The following is a 16,892-nucleotide window of genomic DNA, read 5'->3' as shown; positions in this document are numbered from 1 at the left end:
TTCAGCTGACAGCTAATCAGAGATCGACTAATCTGTCAACTATCCTTCCCAGTTAAATTATGTATTTTTTTTTTTTAAACAAAGGTCCTCTGGAGACAAGGGCTGAAAACAAAGGTGGGAATTTTAGGCTCCAAGGCTCTGGGGGAGGTATTTTTGATAAGGAAAGATCTTGTACCCAGCAACTGAGCAAGCCAGCGCTGCAAGAGTATGCATCCTAAATTCGAAGCATGCCAGAACTGAGAAAGGGGGTGGGGCCCCGTCCTCAAAAGGAAAGGCCAACTGCAATTAAAGCTGCCCAAGACAAACCACAGGAGGGATCACAGCCTGGCAGAAATGGTGGAGGGAGAACAGACTTGGCTCCCACCTGGCTGGGTGACTTTGAGCAAAGAACGGCCCCTCCCTGGCCTCTGCTCAGTACCAACAAGCCTCTGAGCCTCAGTTTCCCCATAAGTAAAAACCATGGTGGCAGGAGTGAGTGAGAACTGGATGACCTCAGAGAGCCCTTCCAGTCTGACATCCCAAGGTCCTGTGACTCACGGCCTCCCTCCTTCTCTCCCTCCCTCCTGGAAGGTATCACTTGAAACTACCCTAGTTCCACTCCCTCCTCACTTTGAGCCCCACCTGAGTCCAAAGGGAAACGTAATGATAAGATCTCCTTGCCAATAGGCAGGCAGCATGTGGGGACAGGGGGTTTCGCCACCACAGGTGGAGGGAAGGGGCAGAGCTGGGGGCAGGTGTTGGTTTCTATGGACGTAGAAATGCTACTTTCATTCACGTCCCAGCCTGGAAAAAGACAGCTGGTCGCCTTTGCTTCCCTGACCTACCTTTTTAAGAGATTACAACCGCTTGCCAAATTTAAGTGCTGCTCTAAAATCAGGACATATAAGGTCTCTGCGCCTGGATCGGAAGGTTTCAAAATGGGGAAAGAGCTTGGAGGCAATCTAGGCCGCTTTGTGCAGCCATGCCAATTAAACATCTTTAAAAATAGCCTCTCTCTTCTCTTGCGCTGAAGATAAAGATGAAGTTTCAGCAATAACCAGACATATGCTAGGAGCTTCTGAAGAGATCACAACATAAACACCCTGGAGAGCAACCATAAACAGCCCAGAGCCCTCTCCAGGCAGCCAGCAACATCCTGCTCGCTGGTGGGGGTGGGGAGGGGCCCAGAAGGAGGTGGTGCAGAGAGGCTGGACTCCCCAGGGCTTGAGGAGGTGGCGGGGAGGAGCTCAACTGGATAGAAAATAGAGAGCCAGTCCTCTTCTGCAGGGAAAGAAAAGCTCAGGAAGCCCACGGAGAGGATTTCCAGGAAGCCATCCAGAGGATTCCATGCAGGTGTCATTCATTCTGAAAATGGGCTGCTCCTTCAAAGTGGAAGTAAAGACCCCTTTGAGTACTTACCTATCTATGCAGGGTGCTTCACAAATATTCCAATTTCATCTCTACATCTACCCCTTGAGATGGGTATAATGACCTCCTTTACATAGACTCAAATACACTAGTGTTCGTGGACTTGCCCAAGGCCACATGGCTATGATTCGAACCCAGATCTGTCTTAGCAGGACGGTTTGTTTGTGCCTGTATCACCTGTATCTAGAACAGGCCCCCGAGGTGTATTCTCAATGTCCAGGCTCTCTACACCCACGAATCACACGCAAGGAGATTCCACAAGGGGAGAGGGGACACAGGAAGGGGGAAGGACAACAGTTAAGCTTCGGCTAATACAAATAACCGCTGGGGCTCAGCGGCCCCGTGGGCCCTGCCTCTTCATACCCTGGTTGCTTCCCAGCAGGTCCAAAGAGGAGCAAAGGGGAGAAACAGGCACAAACAGATACCTAGATTCTGTCTGTGGGGGTCCACAGGAGGCTAGCGACAGCCGATGCCATCGAGCAAGACGACTGAGGGCTGGAGGGCTGGAGGGCAGGAGGGAGAGAGACTTTTCATTGAATTACCTTTGTCCTGAGTGAGTATGGGACCATCATGTACTCATGTGTGTGGGGGCGAGTGCTGAGCATCTGTGTGTGTCTGTGTGTGGGCGGGTGAGTCATTTTTTTTAAGAGAGTCTGTGATGTCAGGTACAAGATAACAGACACACCCAAGATGGAGATGGAAACCCGGAGTGAGCAGGAGTCCTGGGCCTCCAACTGCCACAAACCTGGAATCCAGAGGAAGCTGGAGATCTCATCCAGAGCCTCCTCTTCCTTCACAACAGTCATGTCCTGCGGCTCCAGCAGAAGGCCGAGGAGCTCTCCCCCCCACAGCCCCAACCAGTTGCACAAGCCCCACAGGACACTCCCTGAAGAAAGCGATACACCGAGTCCTCTCTCTGAAGTCTGGAAAGAGGCCTCCCCAATACCCTTGTCTATTCCTCTCTTCTGTATCTCTGTCATCTGCTATCAGACCCCTACCTCCTTCAAGCAGGGGCCTCCTGACCTTTGTATCAAGCTGTGCGAAAGCCCAGCTGTCCTGACACATGGAGCCATCAGCGCTCTGACTTTACAGCGGCCACGAACTCCACACAAAAGACGTCAATACCCCCTTCTGCTCGTCCAGGATGAACAGTTGTCCAACAGGGTAGGTCAGCAGCTCTGCCAGCCCCCCGCAGGCCCTGGGCCCACTCTGCTCCAGGCAACAGCTCTCCTGGTGACCAAAAATCCAAGTGGCTTTTTCTAGAACCTTTTCATGCCCCCCCCCCCACCGACACCTCATTCTCCCGGCCCCCGGTAGTTAAGCCCCGAGATCCTGCAAATCTTTACCGGTCACCGTCTGCACTCAGATAAGAAGCCAAGGCCAGCCTTTCAAAGTCATGAGAGCAAAGAAGTATCTAACACATCGATAGTTAGGCAGCAAGGCCAGAACAGGATGTTCCTAAACTCCCACTCCTGCCTCTGGCGTGGCTAGGCTTCTGGACTGGGTATGTCAGAAGCTCATGCCCGAAAACGTCCCGTAAACCTTCTCTTGTGGCAGGTTGGAGAGCAAGAGCCACTGTCCAACTCTTTGCCACCCTCCTCTTGTGCCAGCAGGAAGGACATCTGCACTGCACATCCCTCACGGCCCGGAAAGGAGAAAACAACCTGAGCCCCAAACCAGCAGGAAATAAGTCCCGATTCTGAGACCTGCCTTTACGTGTGTATTCCCCAAAGAGAAATCTGACCAAGCCTTGGAAGGAATGCAGATACAGCCAGGCCAGGTTTTCCCAGAATGAGCTACAGTAATATCTAGGTGTGTAAAGAGCACAGAGCAATTGCATTTAAGAAACGATATCACACCTGGCCATCAAAAAGGCTCTTTGTAGGGGACACAGAGGTGGACACTTTCTCAACAGCTGACAAAGAAGGAAGGGTCTCAAACGTCAGACTCCATGGTGATCCAGCCTTGCAGGGAAAGTTCGTTTGTGATCAGAGGGCCCATGTCCCCTATCATCCCTGCCAGCTCTGAGTTTGTGAGACCAGATGATCAGCGCTTTAGGAAGGAGGAGACTTATCAGGGCACACCAGCCATGTTTTCTACCTCCGGCGAAAATGCAGGGAGGAAAACAGAAATGGTGGAGGGAGTGGTCAGCTCCCCCCCCCCCCACCACTCCCACCCACCACCCCTCCCAAAGTGAGGGGAGCAGGGTGTTTGACTGTCAGGCGCTTTCCCCAGAGGACAAGACAGGCCACTGGGGCCAGAAGCTTTGCCCTGCCTACCTTAACAACCATGTTATTTTGTGTTCCTCTGATATCTCAACCTCCCTGAATAAAAATGTCGAAATCAGAGCCTAACATTAGAACGATTTCATTTTAGGGAAACCAGAATGAAATTCTCAGGAAGGAAAGGGGGGGGAGGTAGAATGGGAGAGGGTGAGGCTGCGTGGGTTCTATGGCTGCCTGTCTCCTAAGCCCCAGCTTTATTCCCTAAATGAGGCGGCCCAGGTATGTTAAGATAATGTCGTAAAACAAAATAAGCAAATACCAAAATGCCAATGGCTCTGTGACCTTTTCCACACACATAGCTGTACAAAATGCATGTATAACTTTGTCCACCCATCCACGTTGAAGAAAATTTTTTAACTTTTTTTAATGTTTATTTATTCTTGAGAGAGAGAGAGAGAGAGAGAGAGAGAGAGAGAGAATATGCAGGGGCAGGGGCAGAGAAGGGGAGACACAGAATCTGAAACAGGCTCCAGGCTCTGACCTGTCTGAGCACAGAGCCTGACATGGGGCTTGAACCCACGAGCCAGGAGATCATGACCTGAGCTGAAGTCAGACTCTCAACCAGCTGAACCACCCAGGTGCCCCGAAAATTCTCTTTTTTAAGAAGAAAAAAAACCCCATATATTTGGATTTTCCATTAGAAAAATAAAATATTTTTAGTGTTAAAAATTTGAAGAAAATGCCAAAAAGACTACGAAAGATAAAGGGAAACAAATCGACTCTCGCACGGTTATCAAAAAAAAAAAAAAAAAAAAGGACTTAAAAATTTTTAATTTTGTTATATTTCCACCTAGCAGAAAAGACTGTCTATGTGGGGAAAAAGAAAACAAAAACGAACAAAACAACAAAAATGCGAAGAAGAAAAACCTCCTCATTCTGAGGGCTGTTTGCAGACGGGGCCCCTGCTGGGTGCATCGGACCATCTGGAGATTCGACAAGGAATCCACGAGTGACGCACACCTTTCCTTCCCTCCGGAGCCTCCAGTGTCCTTCATTAGGATTCCCACAAAGGTGCCAAAGGTGGTACAAATTCAGACAAGACACTGAAAGGTCCCAAGCATCTGTCTTTGGCTGTCCCAACCGGCCAGCTGCAGGCGAAGAGTGACTTGAGAAGGCTCCACAGCTGGCCAGGTGTGGGGCAGGTGAGGCGGCTGGCGAAGGCACAGAGAGGAAGCGCTGTGCAGACAGAGGTGGGCAGAGGTCTCTGTGCAGCCCGAACACCAAGTGCCTGGGTGAGAATGCAGTGGTGCCTGCGGCTGACTAAGTAGGGATTCCAAGCCCTGGCAGAAATGACCTCAGAGCCTGTCAGCCTCACACATGATCCGGGGAGCCCAACTGCTGACCAGGGCACAAAGGCGGCCGTCTGGGCTCCCCACCACAAACCAGAGTGGTGCAGGGAGCTCAGAAAATAGTTCTCCTATTATTTCACGAGGTTTACAGACTGACGCTTGCTGGGGAAACCTCCACACGCAAGCAAGTCCTTTTATTTTTTTTAAACCTCTTATCTAAACACAGTCACAGGCAGCCACACAAGCCCGGGACGGGGTTCATTCACTCAAAATGCATTTCCTGAGTGGCTACACCACTGGACGGATGCTCAGCAAGGCTCCGCCCCGTCCCGGATGCCACAAGGGCATCCAGCACGGCACAGATGTGGATCCCAGTCTCAGAGGGTTTGGTGGCCAGGGGGAGGAGGTGGGCACATAAAATGGAGGGTAACGGCTGGGTAAAAGGCGGAGGGGAGACTGCTCCAGACTAAAATAGGCATAGAAGGACTAGCAACCAAATGTAGCATACAGACTTTGGATGCTGATTCGAACAGACCAACTGTGAAGGTCCTTTCTGAGACAAGGAAATCCGAATACAGACAGATAAGACCAAAGTACTGTTAATTTTATTACATGCAGTAGCAGCAGTGTGGTTATGAAAGAAAACGTTCTTTTAAAAATAGATCTATACTGGATTATATAGGGGCAAAATGACAGGATACCAGAGATTGGCTTTCAAATACTTCAGGAAGAAGGGAACCTGGGTGGCTCAGTTGGTTAAGCGTCCGACTCCTGATTTCAGCTCAGGTCACGATGTCCCTCGCTGACAGTGCGGAGCCTGCTTGGGATTCTTTCTCTCTCCCTCTCTCTCTCTACCCCTTCCCTGCTTGCACATGTGCAAGCTCTTTCTCTCTCCCTCTTTCTCTCTCAAAATAAATAAATAAACTTTAAAATATAAATTAAAAAATTTAATTCAGGATAGAAGGGGAGAAAAGGGAGCGATGAAGCCAGCCTGGCATAATCTTGCTGACGATTGAAGCTAGATAATGAGTAGATGGGGCTCATTATACTATTTTCTCTCCTTTTGTGTCTGGAAATGTTCATGGATATTTTAAAATAGAGGACTGCAGTACATTATGGTGGATAGGTTAATGAAAACCGGTACAAAAGGCTAAGGCAATACTGAACAAAGGAGAACCAGGAAATAAGTGGGTTAAGTTTTGTGAGTGTTTTCAATGCCATGTCCTAGTGGGGTGGAAGACTTGCTCACAAATAATTACAACAGAAGTCGGGGAATAGGAAGTACAGCAAAGGGGGATGCACATACCAGCCCTCCGAGTACAGAGCGCAGCCACCAGGCTTTCCTGCTTTCTTCGGTATTTAATTCACCACATAAACCTCATTCATATAGACGGAGACCAGAATCCTAGCTTGGTTACTCACTAGCCAAGCGATGGGGGTCGGGGGGTGGGGGGAGGAGGAGCTCTAACTTGCCCCAGTCTCAGTTTCCTCATCTGTAAAATGGGGACGATCCCAGTATTCCCTTCCCTGGCTCTTTAAACAACAGATACTTTTATCCCTGGCAGGGCTTCTAGGATTAGCGAACCTTCTTGCCTTCCTACCCTACACTTCTGGCCAGAATCAAGGCTCTCCACCAACAAGGCAAGACCTCTACCCTTCAGTAGCAGGCAGTGAAAGGGGCAGGTCAGTGGTTGAGAGACACCCAGATGAGGGTAGGGACCTGGGTGGAGAGAAGACATGCCCCAATTATAGGCAGAGGGAGGGTTACCCAGCTGTTCCTCTGCTCCTTCCAGCTCCTGGGAATGGGCCTCCGATGACCACAGCTAAAACCAACCTTAGTCCATAAGATGCTTTTTACTAAAGTACAACTGGTTGGTATCTGGCTAATCATGATTTTCTTTCAAGGAGAGGGATGAGCAGAAAGCCTGGGATGTCTGGGACTGAAGGAAGGAAGGAGTCAGGGACAAGAGTGATGTCATTTTTTTCAAGAAAGGTATGCTCAAGCTGAGGATCTCAATCATCTTACAACCATAACCTCAACAACTGCCCCCCAGCCCCGCCCCGGCAAATAAAACAAACAAAACTAGAATCAGATCTGGGGTAGAGGTTATTCCAGGTAATAGCCCTCCTAGATTGTCCCGGGAGCCAACTCTCAGGGGTGAGACCAAGTCAGTGGCAGAGGCAGGCTCTCCGCCTTCACCCCCCAGATAACACCCAAACACCAGCCGCTAATCCCTCCCCATCTCAGCCTGACCAACACCAGCCACTCATCCCTGACTGGAGGACAGACTGAGCAAGCTGTCTGCAGGCTGAATAACCTGGGTTAACCAGGGTCAGTTCAAGTGCGTTGCCAAAGCAGGAACCCCCGAATCTTTGGACAGAATCTTTTCAGAGGCCACGAGGCTCCAATCGGCACACAGTGGAGGCGTGATTCTGTAGCACCTCAGTTTCCACAGCCACAGGGCAGCAGGAAGAGCACTGGGTTTAGTTCTGGCAGAGCCTGGTTCAAATCCTACCTCAGCCACTTTCTGTGGGACCTTGGACACTTACCCTACCTGAGACTAAAATGAGGACAGAAAAACAGAGTTTTTGGAGAGCAACCACACAATCTGCTGCAAAAGTGCCACAGGACAGGACCTGTCAGTAGGCACTTCGTAAATCTGCCTTCTGCCTGAAGGCAACTTCCTACTGCAAAAAGAGTCTTCAGAATATCGGGGGCTTCCCTGGAGACTTGAGGCCCCCTTCCTGGGTTTGCCTCCCCTGCCAAGAAGACAAAAACAGAGCTGGCCCAGGTGCCAGAGCCCCCGGGCACATAAACATCAGAGGGCCAGCCGGCTACTGGCTTTCTTCCTGAGGGACCTGCCCAGAAGGGGGCCGGTTAGTGACTTCACCCTTCACTGAAACCACAGAAGACTATTGTGAGAAAGCGGGACTGACAGCAAAAGGGTCCACACACTGCCACCTCACGCCCCCTAAGGCCTGAGAGGCTTCCAAAGAAAAGCTCTCTTGGCCTTAAGAACCAGGTTACAGAATTAACAATGTGGAAGGAGACACACGTTTACTCTGGTTTCAACAAGCCTCTTCCCCATCCAGCAAAGGCGATTCCTTGCTCTGCCGGGAGGGAGGCCGGCCTAGGATAAAGTTAACCCTACCCGCTCCAGTCTGGAAGCCAGGTAAATGGTGGCAGGGACTTCGGGCAAGGCCCCACTTCCCCTCAGAGCCAGTCTGGCAACAGCAAGGCAGGCGCGGCAGATGCCCGGTGGGGTGCTCCCGGACCTGGGTGCGCTTGGGCTGCGCCTGGGCTGCAGGGGGCGGGGGAGGGGGGCAGGGTATGCGGCAGAGAGAGGACAGCGCCACGGCCCCCTGGCCACCTCCACCACCCGCCCGGGACTCAGTCCCAAACCTAGCCCGCAGGAGGCCAGGCAGGCCACTGACATTTGGCCCAACTTAACTTCCTGTTGTTAAGGAGGGAGGAGAACCGGGGCTGGGTAGGGGAGTGCCCAGTGAAGAGCCGGGAAAGAGCGTGAACAGAGCGGAGCCCAAATTATGGGAAAGCAAAGTTTGGGAATGATCTGCCCCGGTGGCATGCGGTACTACTGGCGCGTGGCGCCCACTCTGTGTTGACGTTTGGGGATTTTCTAGGCTTAGAATTACAAGGTTTGGTTGTTGGGGAGGAGTAAGAGGTAGTTCGGGCTAGAGTGGCAAGTTTTAATTGCGTTCTAATCGATTCCGAGACCTATCGGGCAGCCCCGGCCTCCCTGGGGCAGTGCCACCTGCTTGCCGGGCTCCCCGCGGGGTGGGTTTGAGGCAAGAGATGCTGCGGCCGCACCTGACTCTCCCCGGCGCGGGCCAGGGCGCAGAGTCCAGGCTCGGCTGCCCACGGTCCCCACCCGCCCACCCTCCCTGGAGCCCGGTTCCCCACCCCACCCCCTTACCGAGATCCGCGCCGGCCGCCGAGCCTCGGGTTAGCTTCTGCGTTCGCCTCGAGCCGCGGACGCGGAGCTGGGAGCCACCGAGGCAGCCCCGCGCAGGCTTAGCCGGGCTAGCGCCTGCAGTTCTGCTCGGCGCGGCCAACCCGGCTGGTAGCCGCCCCCATCGGCGGCGCGGCCAATGACAGAGCAGCCGGGGGCGCGGCCCGCCCCCGACCCGAGGCTTGCGGCCAATGGCAGTGCGGCGCGGAGCCCACCCCCGCTCCACGCCCGCTCCGCCCCCATGGGGCCAGCTGTCACCGCGTATGCCGCGGGCGCACGTGGGCTGTAGCCTGCCCCCAGCGCGGGGAGCCCCGGGCGCTCCCACCCAGACCAGCGGAGGGCCAATGAAGGCAGGGCGCGATGGTGCTGCTAGATGAAAACCTGGGCGCTAGAACCTTAGTGTGAAGGAAGAGGCTGGGGCTGGGCCTCTGCTCCTTGGTTTGGGCAGGTGGAAAGCAAGCCTCAGCTTCCCCTTTTGAAAGTGCGGGAGCAGCATGGCACTTCCTGTAACGGTCGTGGACCTCCCTCCTTGCTTTGCTCCTTGACTACCCTGGGCTTCCGCAAACGCCCTGCTAGCTAATAGGCTCTTCCTTTCACCTGGACTGGCCTTGCTTCGAATACAGCTGGTGGGAAGAGGGAGGGTAGTACAGACCACCTGTGTTACCTTCCTCAAAATCACCGAAGCACCCTGTTCTCTTGGCTGTCAGATGACTACCTTAATCTCTGCTCTGCCCACGCTCCTGGGTTGCCCAGACCCCCTCAGCTCCAGAGGGCACCATCCACAGAAAATACAGTGCGAACAGCGTGGGGCCTAGCGAGGGGTGCAAAGCGACTCTGTAAGCAGTAAATACTACACATAGCTTGTGCAGGACTTCTCCAGTATAGCAGGGATCACGAAACAGGGATCCCAGGGGCAGGAGCCATGTCTTGGTCACCTCTGAGACCCAGGGCCTATCACTGGCTTGGCCCCCGGTAGGCATCAATAAAGGTTCTTGGAACTGAGCTGACCCGGGAGAGAACAGGCAAGCTTGGGCAGTGAGAAAACAGTGTTGTGGCTCCAGGCTGCTGGAGTTTCCACAGCACCGGACCACCCTCTAGAGACACCACGTTCCCTTGCCAGGCAAGTACCAACAGAACAGTTGGCCCCCATCAAACCCGGGGTTTATTTTGTTCTCTCTGCTCCTTACCAGGTGATCCTACTCCAGGCCTTTTGAGTTTTCCCAGGGATTGTCCTACCTGGTAGTTCTCTTGGCATCTTTCGAGTTCAATCAACTTCCTGCAAATAAGCCTCAGCAAAAGCCGCCCCTGCTCTGTGTGTACAACAGCAGTGGCTCCCAGAGGGGCAGCTCTCCACTCAGAAAGAACTCCCCCTGTGAGGCCAGTCGATGGAGTGTTTTCTGGGCACGTTTTCTCATTGAATCCTGAGTATGGCTCTGTAAGGTACGTATCTTTATTATCCTTCCCTTTAACAGATGTGGAAACTGAGACTCAGGGAGGCAAAGTAACTTGTCAAGGTCACATGGTTAATAGGTAACAGAGTTGGAATTTGAGCCCAGAGCTATCTGATTCCAGAATGCGCATGCCTAACCACAGTGCGCTGGGGCCGCTACAGTCCTGCCTGTGCCTCTGGAGCACTGGACAGGCCACGTCTATCTCTAAAGGAACTGCTCTGGGGCCTGACCTGCCCAAACATTCCATTGAGCTCAGGTCTGGGCACTGTCAGGGCAAGAGATGAGAGCAGCCTGGCCCTGCTTTATTCACACACTGATAAAGGAAACCCTAGACAGAGAGGAGCCTCAGGAGACACCCTCACCACAAAGCCTCAGTGGACACAGGGCCTCTTCCTTCTGACCTGTGTCTGAGACACCCATGTTGGGGATCTAGCTGGAGATATTCATTCAATTCACAAATGCTATTGCCAGCTGAAGCTGAATGTGTTTCCTGCATTCATGTAATTCATGCTTCATAAGCATAAGTACAAGGTGTTATGGGAACTGTATTCTATATTACTTTTATGTGTTTTTTATAATTCCAATCACCTTATCTCTAGCACAATGTTCTCCAAGTTAAATTTAACACTACTTCAGGAGCACTTTGGGCCAACCAAGTTTTGCAAGATAGCACTGTTCAGTATAGAAGTTTGATTAGCTCAAAAACTGAAACTTACTAGTGCCTTTCTAGACTCTTCCTCTCTTCTCCCCCACCCTACTCCCACCCAATCTCTTTAACTCTGGGGCTCAGGTAAGAAAGACCCTTGCTAGGTGAGCTTTTAGGGCAAGTTGGGAGCTGATGGGGGCTAACTGCGTGGATGAGGGTAAGCCTCGGGACTTCACAAGCCAATGGCCAGGGCCCCTCACCACCACACACAAGCCACCCTTCCTGGCCATCTCCCCAGAGGGTGGATAGAAAAAGAGACAGGAGACAATGCCACCCCCTCTGGACAGAGCAGTAACCATGGCATATCCTGCTGGACTGTGTGTCTGGGAGTTTATACAACTGAGCTCTTCAAAGAGAAGGTCATGCAATGTTAGAGCCGACCGTAGAGGAAATATCAGCTAAGCCCCTCACTTAACAGATTAAAGAAATAGAAAAATAAACGGAGCTGCAGGGAAGGGAAGGTGCTCGTGAGTGTCACGGAGCGTGGGAGTGGGTTCTCTAACGCCCCCGCCTCACTCCTAGCACGCAGGCAAGCTCACACTCCTTGTGCCGTGGCTCAGTATGCTATATTTAATAATAATCTCTTCCTCAGCCCACTCTGTCAGGACGGAGAATGTGTGCTGGTGAAGGTTGTCTGGGAGATACAGATGGCCACATTAGCATCAGAGGGAGGGAGAGAAGGAAGGCCCAGATTCATCCCTAAAAATATCTGCATCTCAGACTGGAAGCGATGGGTTTACCAGCACATACGTGCCTCCCTGGAAAAAACTTCAGCTGGTGATCTCCGTCATCATTGGTTATCTACCTGATGGGTTCTGAAAAGGCTCTGGGGGTGTTAGGGCTGGCTTCTTTTTATTTCCAGCCTAGCAATTTGCTTGAAGGTCAGAGTTGAACTAAGCGGATTCCTTTTTTTCCTTTTCAAAGTTTTATTTAAATTCTAGTTAGTTAACATACAGTGCGATATTGTTTTCGAGGGTAGAATTCAGTGATTCATCACTTACATACAATACCCAGTGCTCATCACAAGTGCCCTCCTTAGTAGCCATCACCCATCTAGCCCATCCCTCAGCCACCTCCCTCCATCAACCCTCAGTTTGTTCTCTGTCATTAAGAGTCTCTTGTGGTTTGTTTTCCTCTCTTCTCTTCACCCCCTTCCCATATGATCATCTGTTTTGTTTCTTAAATTCCCCATTATATGGATTCCTGAAGCAGAGATTTTCTGTGGGGGATCCAGGGTGCCTCTCACGGCATTTGAATGGCAGGAAAAAGAGATATACCTGTGTCTATCTGTGTCTCCCTGTGTCTCCCCGTCCAAATGAAAAAGGGTCCAGGACCTCAGACCTCTTCCTCCTGTACTGATGTTCCAGGAAAGCTGGTTCTCATCAGCTTCATCCCCACACTGCTACCAAAAGCCTTTGGGCTTTCAGAAGAAACAGGAAGACTGGTATCTATACAAAGTCCAATGACCTTCTTAAATGATGAGAAAAGGCAGACTGGTCCCAGGCCACCTTAGGAGCTATGTTTGGAGAAGGACTTCCTAAGCCAGGAAGTGGAAACATTTGTGCCTCCCTCAAAAACAGTGTATGAGAAGCAAGATCACTAGGTCCTTGTTCTAGCCCGTTATCTTCCTGATAGGGCTCTGAATGCTCCATTTTCCATAGAGAAGATGTATAAATGTTTTCAAGGTCCGTAGGAACTCATCAGGCCTACCACATTTTCGGTGGGTTTTCCAGAGACAGTTTGGGGGAGAAATGGCACCTGTCAAAATCAGTAATGCCTGTAGCTCTTTGGGGACTGTGTGCATGTTGGCAGCAATGATGGGAAAGTCAGTGCTGGAGAGCTGAGAGCAGGAAGGAGATGAAATCCCAACCAGAGCAAATAGAGACAGAGAGTGGGTGTGCAGAGGGTGAGACATGGGATTATGAAAGTTGTCTATCTCCAGGCCCAGATACCCTGGGGAGTGTATATGCCTGTGTGTCTGTGTGCACACGTGCAAGCTCAAAGCCAACTGTGAAATACAAGGACATAAGTCTGGTCCTTAGAGACACAAGAGGTGAAACAATGCTATAAAACCCATTGCATCCTCCAGGCAGTCTGGGCCACACCTGCAGCTCAGGCAGACTCGCGTTCATGCAAACCTGCCACCCGTTCTAGAGCACACTGCTGAAATTGCACGGAGCTAGGGAAGCCGCTTCCAAATCCTCAGTGCAGCTGGCAAGGAGCGAGGACAGGGATACTTTTCTCTGTTCCAGCTCATGGAGGGGACTCACTCAAGTTTATCTGTCCATCCACCCCCCACCCACCCATCCATTCATCATATATCCACCCCATAAATATGTACAGTGCAGTTATTCTAAGAGACGTTCTAGCTAAGTAATTAGTAACATAGTCTCTGAAGTCAAGATGCCTGAGTTTGAATCTCAGCTCTGCCATGTGTTAACTGTGTGACCCTGGGCAAGTGACTTAACCTCTCTGTACAGCAGGCTCCTCACCTATAATAGGGGAATAGTAATAGATATGTGCATACTACAGTGACTGGTACATAGTAAATTATGTATAAATGTTTTTAAATAAAATAAATGGGGGGGTGATATTAATAAGGATGTAGGGAACTAGAGTCTCTAAGAGGCATCATTATAAGCAACTCCAGATCAGGAACATGGCCACTCCCATCTCTAAACTTGTGTGTTTGAAGAGAGTACAATTATCATCCACACCTTAGAGATGAAAAAATAGAATCTTGCAGAAGTGAAGTCATTCGCTCAAGCTCTCGCAGGAACCAGCATATGGCAGGGTGAATCTGACTGGCTGACGTGTGAGCCTGTGCTCTGTACATATTCCCGGCTACCAGACTGGGCACAGCTCCCAGGCCTGGCCAACACCAGAGCCCCAGTGGTGACTGGTCCAACAGATGTGCCCATGGTCCAAGCAGATTTCGCCTTCAGGACCAGTGTGTAGACAGAGCTATCTCTTTCTGAAGAAGTCAAGGCTAGCTGTCAGCGTGTTCCCCATGCAGTAGAAGAGACCCAACCACAATAGGAGAGAAAGAGATTCCTATGATTGCAGAGACCAGAAGTGAGATCCCCAACAACCTTTCTTTGCAATTCTCTTGGTTCTGCCTTCCTCTGAGTTGGCTTTGTCTTCAGTCTGGTTTTCCTCATTGTAGCTACTGCCAATAGCTCTTGTTGCCACCAGCAACCTTATCCAAAAGAGAACATTTCCGGCCCAGCATTCCAAGCAGGAGTCCTGAGACCCACTCTGCCTGGATTGCATCACATGCCCACCTGAACTCTTACGGTAAGCAGAGGACTGGAATGTGCTGATTGGCTGTGCAGGGCAGGGCCCCTGCCTAGCTCTGGGGGGACTCAGCCTCCCCTGAGACACCAGGCTGCACAGGAGGGAGGCCATCGCTTGATTGAAAGCAGAGTACAGTTAGGAAGGGAAGGAGGGACACACAGCCATGTGCTGGGTTGGTACAGATCAGGGCACATATGAACTCGCAGAAGGAATTCGTGCTTTTTGTCTCTCAGAGAGTCATGTCATTCTGACCTCCCGCCATCCACACTGTACCCCCACCTGCCCCACATACCAACCCCCCTTATGCTTCTCTCTAAGTGCAGTGCATCCTGTAGTAAATACATTTTAATTAAAATCGAATTCCTGCCCAACTGCTTTTCTGTTCAAATCTTTCCCCTCAATGCAGTTCAGATGGCATTAGACTGCGCAGTGCAACCTGACCCCTGATGGGTTCAGAACGGCTCGTCCTCCCCTCGTCAGAGGAGTGCAGTATGCAGGGGCACTCAGGGTATCACCGTGATGGAGCTGGAGCCCCGGGACAGAAAAGCCTGAGCAAGCCACACAGGTCAGATCCTGGTGGAAAGTGTTCAGGCTCCAACAACCTGTCTGCAACCTCTGCTGTCCATAATGGTGTGACTTCTAGCAAGCCAGTTAATGAAGAGAATAGCCCTTACTCATAAGGGCAGAGTAGAGAGCAAATCAGATGACAAACGTGAAGGCTTATTGTTGACCTCATTAAATGTCAGTTGCTTTCTCCCCTATTTGTGAGTGTGGCGATTTTATTTCATAGCAACTTGCTAAGCTACAATTGGGGTTCCCAGAACACCCTTTCCTGGAGGGTTCCAAGCAGGCACCAGCCCCTAGGAGACTAGGAAGGTGAAAGGGACAGCAGGCTGCGGGCGCGCTGGGAAGGTCCGTGCCGGGCTTCAGGCGCTACTGCCGCGCATGCGTGTTGTTGATGGCGTAGGGGGCAGTAGCTGGGCTCCTGGCAGTAGCTTCCTCCAGCATCCCTGAGTCCGGGGCCCCTGCGCATGCACCAATTTGGCAAAATGCACAAGCTGCTTCTAAGGGTCACTGCATCGTTAAGGTTGTGAGTGGTGAGAAATAAATACAAATCCCAGCTTCTCCTCAAGGGTTCCGGGTTGCCCGGGTTCGAGTTTCCTCTTAATTTCTCCCACTCCCATCCAAATTTTCTTCCCACTTACCAGCTCTGCCAAAGGATACAACTTTGGGCCCACCAGCCGATGCGAGATGCCTGCTTTCCATAGACCATTGTGTTGTGAACTCCAATCCCTATGATCATCCCTTATTCCAGATCCCATGAATGATCCTGCTTCCCTGATCAATCCCTGGTATGATGGTAAATAAAACTGCCACTTCTTGTAAGCCGACCACGGGCGCATGCATTATTATTCTTCACAACATCCACATAGGACTGTGAGAATTTCTGAGAATTACTGACTGAGACTATTGACGCTATTTTACACTTTTTATATTAGGGTTCCAGATAAGTGAAACCAATAGGAGATATATAGAGACAGATAGACAAATGGATTCATTATGAGAAATTTGCTCATGTTATTATGGAGACTAAGTAGTCCCACAATCTACCCTTTGCAGGCTGGAGACCCAGGAAAGCCAGTGGTGTAATTCCAATCTGAATCTGAAGGCCTGAGAACCAGCCAGCCGAAGGCAAGAGTCATAGAGAGTCGTGCCTCCTCCAAGGGCAGGAGAAGACCAATGCTCCAGTTCAGCAGTCAGGCTAAGAAGTGAATTCCCCCTTCTACTGCCCTTTTGTTCTACAGGCTCTCAAGGCATTGGATGAGGTCTGCTGACATTGGGGAGGGCAACAGGCATTCTACCCATCCTTATCCAGAAACACCCCCAAAGATACTCCCTGAAATGATGTTTAATCAAATATCTGGGCCAGCCAGGTTGACACATAAAATTAACCACCACACTTGGCTAAACCCAAACCAAAGAGGTTAAATACTGTGTCCTAGTAACTCGCAGAACTAGAATTCAAACTCTGGTGTATCTCACTCTTGTGCCTGAACTCCTGTCACTCACTGGCTCTGAAACCCGTCAGGAGCATTATCCCATTAATTATAAAAGGCTGCAAATGTGACGTATACTCATTAGGAATAGGAAAGACTCTTAGACTTATCAGTTTAAAATGTTTAAGATGCCAAAGAGGTGACAAAAAAAGATAATGGAACGTACCCCCAAAAGGTGTACAAGCACTGCCAAGAGGAAATACATTGTAGGTCCGCTGGTCATCAGACAAGTTGCACCTTACGCACACGGGTTTAGGCTGTGTCTCCGCTAAAGGGGTCTGATCGCTCTCTGTACAGCCATGTCTGAAAAGATATCTGACTTCTGGCAGAGAGAAATGCAGTAGTTGGTTCTCTGCACAGTTCACCACTCAACACCCTCCCACTGGCCAACAATCCCTGACAGTCCAACTGGGAGAAAATCAAAGAAGC

The 16,892-nt window shown here is 50.9% G+C and overlaps 1 protein-coding gene and 1 long non-coding RNA gene across 7 annotated transcripts in view; one reads left to right on the top strand and one right to left on the bottom strand.

The window, feature by feature from the left end:
- Positions 1 to 9,336, bottom strand: part of MICAL2 (microtubule associated monooxygenase, calponin and LIM domain containing 2) — a 223,007-nt gene extending 213,671 nt beyond the window's left edge. For 5 of the 6 annotated variants that reach the window (XM_045484525.1, XM_045484539.1, XM_045484536.1 and 2 more), the window contains exon 1: positions 8,917 to 9,035. The gene's annotated coding sequence lies outside the window, so the exon portion shown is untranslated. Of the gene's footprint in view, positions 1 to 8,916 lie in introns of all 6 variants that reach the window. The other variant, XM_045484534.1, reaches the window with a different exon arrangement.
- Positions 9,337 to 10,233: 897 nt separating this feature from the next.
- On the top strand, positions 10,234 to 16,592 carry LOC123601385. The gene is made up of 3 exons (XR_006714071.1): positions 10,234 to 10,392; positions 14,276 to 14,406; positions 15,615 to 16,592. It is a non-coding gene; the product is annotated as an uncharacterized LOC123601385 (long non-coding RNA).
- Positions 16,593 to 16,892: the final 300 nt, after the last annotated feature.

This window comes from Leopardus geoffroyi, chromosome D1, assembly GCF_018350155.1.
Source record: "Leopardus geoffroyi isolate Oge1 chromosome D1, O.geoffroyi_Oge1_pat1.0, whole genome shotgun sequence".
Lineage (NCBI taxonomy): Eukaryota > Metazoa > Chordata > Mammalia > Carnivora > Felidae > Leopardus > Leopardus geoffroyi.
Note: the sequence above shows the minus strand (reverse complement) of the source record. Positions and strands in the feature narration are given on the sequence as shown.